At 37.5% G+C, this 2775-nt stretch overlaps 1 non-coding gene across 1 annotated transcript; it reads right to left on the bottom strand.

Annotated features, from left to right (window-relative positions):
- Positions 1–1478: 1478 nt before the first annotated feature.
- Positions 1479–1581, bottom strand: LOC132670527 (U6 spliceosomal RNA). Its single transcript, XR_009606761.3, has one exon. It is a non-coding gene; the product is annotated as a U6 spliceosomal RNA (small nuclear RNA).
- Between the last annotated feature and the right edge of the window lie 1194 nt (positions 1582–2775).

Genomic DNA, 2775 nt, shown 5'->3' with positions numbered 1-2775 from the left:
TGCCTGTATTTCATTTCTCATTCTTTCTAGGCCCCCCTTTCATTTGATTCAAGAGCATATATCTATCTCTCTATCTTTGAAATCTTTCTTGATTTTTGCTTTTTAGCCCAAGGAATTCAATTAAATTCATCTGGCAGATGGAAAGCTGAGGCCCATAAGGGCAGTAACAAATACTAAAAATAATGAGAAGGATGTAAAAATATCCTGATTTGGGGTCAGGGGGATTTAATAGGACTCAGAGGTTTTAATCGATTAATTAATTAATTTTTTCTTGGTTGTCCTTCCTCTTCTTTTTCTAATTCCCTTTGCTCAGGTACTGAGAAATATTCTTTGGCCTGAATGCTGGAGCTGAAGCAAACAGCCTTCCTCTAGTAAGTGCTCACTGATCCTCCACTCAGAATTGGTGTCACTGAACAGTGGTCATGAGGGCCAGATTTTCTGGAAAAACTCTAATTTCAGAGAAGTTCTACTGTCTCTCATAAACACATAAACACAATTACAGCATATAGCATGTAACCCGGTTCAGAGATTGGAAGACTAAGGTTAATCTTCATGGTTAGTATTAGTCAATTGATTAGTCAATATGTATATTTGCATGTACACTTATGCATACATGTATACATATGCTTGTTTAAAATAAACTATATGTGGGGCACCTGGGTGGCTCAGTCGGTTAAGCGGCCGACTTCAGCTCGGGTCACGATCTCGCGGTCCGTGAGTTCGAGCCCCGCGTCAGGTTCTGGGCTGATGGCTCAGAGCCTGGAGCCTGCTTCCAATTCTGTGTCTCCCTCTCTCTCTGCCCCTCCCCCGTTCATGCTCTGTCTCTCTCTGTCTCAAAAATAAATAAAACGTTAAAAAATTTTTAAAAAAAAATAAAATAAACTATATGTGTGTGCATATATACACACATACAGAGGAGTCTCATTGTCATTAGTTCCATTCTATTGAATTGTTGCAAACACTGAGTTAGCAAACACTGAATCATTGCTCCCGGGGGAAATACAGAGTTAGGTTCCTTCAAGCCTCTTGTCACAACATTCTCATCAACTGATCAATACAAAGCTTTGTTTTATGTGTATTTCTGTTTAAAGATACCTTATTTAATATATATTGCCAAGTCATTAACATTAAACTCGGGACCAACAACACTAGAACTTATGTTTGAATGAAGGTTATCTAACACATGTATTTCTCCGTTAGGCGCATCACAGCTTTCTTGCACTTAGTAACACTAGACAGCACTTGAGCACTATACTTGGGGGTCATTTTAAACAGTGAAATCTACAGAAAGCACAAAAATACCAAAGCAACGTGACACTTAATGAACCATGAAAAACACACTTGTTTACGATATCAGAGCTGAAACAAAAGGACAGAGTGTGGCCTTATTTGACTTCAACTGGAAATGTGTATCAGGTGATTCCAATTTTTCATTTTGTGCATTGTCTGCGAATGATTGAAAACCCTGCAGATATTTTCTTTTTATGGAACACTTCACGAATCTGTGTGTCATCCTTGTGCAGGGGCACACTAATCTCTGTATCATTCCAGAATTAGTGTATGTGCCACCGAAGCAAGCATAAAACTTCACAAGTATTGGCTTTAGTGTTACAGATAAATTCTAGCAAGTAGGCAAATTTACAATATAGAATCCACAAATAATGAGAATCAGTTGTGTGTGTGTGTACTTGTCTCACCTAAATTAATTACAGAGGAGAAATTTGCAAAAACAACAAATCTAAAAAGTCTAAATTGGCAATATTAGAAATTTCTTGGACAGTCCTACAATAGTGGAGATTCAGTCTGACCATCTACCTACTACATCTCTGTTTACCACTGCTGAATAAAGGCACTGATCCTAAGAAGTACAAAACTGAGAATTTAAGTTCCCCAAAAGATAAAGTTATAATCTTTCTACAAGATTTCGTTGTCCACTCATTAATGTTATGTGCTAGCCTTTTGATTCCCAAAAAGATATCTGATGGTCTTCAATACCCTCCCTTTCTTGTTTTTGTGTCTTCTTGGCATTTAGTACCCTCTCTCTACCATACTACATGTTGAAGGAGCACCACCGCTATATACACAACATTGCTTATACTTATGAATTTTTATTTAAAAAGGGGGAGGACACCTGGGTGGCTAGGTCGATTGAACACTTAACACTTGATATCGGCTCAGGTCATGATCTCACAGTTAGTTAGATCAAGCCCTGCATGGGGCTCCATGCTGAGCATGGGACCTGCTTGGGATTCTCTCTCTCCCTCTCTTTGCCCTTCCCCTGCTCGTGAGTGTGCATTCTCTTTCTCTGTCTCTCTCTCTGTCTCTCAAAATAAATAAGTAAATAGAGCCCCTTTACAACAAGGTGGGGGGGACAACATTTAAGTTAAAAGCCAGTCAAGTGTGACTACCACCCACAAATGGTATTAGTGTTTTTATCTATAGCCCTTACGTTAATCAAACAATTTGAATTTAAGGAGAAATTTTCCGAACTTAATGTGTATGCAGTAGAGAAGCTTCTATACTTATATATGTGTCCATCTCCTCCATTGGGCTATTATTTTAAAGGCAGCAGTGGTGTTTTACTAATTTTTGTAGCCTTTATATATAACACAAATTTCTGATACTGAATAGATGGATTGTAACAAAATATAGTTTGTACTGAAAATAAGGTCTCATCATTGATTTCGTGAATTTTACATTTCAATAATGTCCTTTTCTTTTTGTTTTTCAATTTAGAAAGTTTTATACTCTCTTTGGATAATTTTAGCTTCATCA

Source organism: Panthera onca, chromosome B3 (assembly GCF_046562875.1).
Source record: "Panthera onca isolate mPanOnc1 chromosome B3, mPanOnc1 haplotype 2, whole genome shotgun sequence".
NCBI classification, from domain to species: Eukaryota; Metazoa; Chordata; class Mammalia; order Carnivora; family Felidae; genus Panthera; species Panthera onca.
Note: the sequence above shows the minus strand (reverse complement) of the source record. Positions and strands in the feature narration are given on the sequence as shown.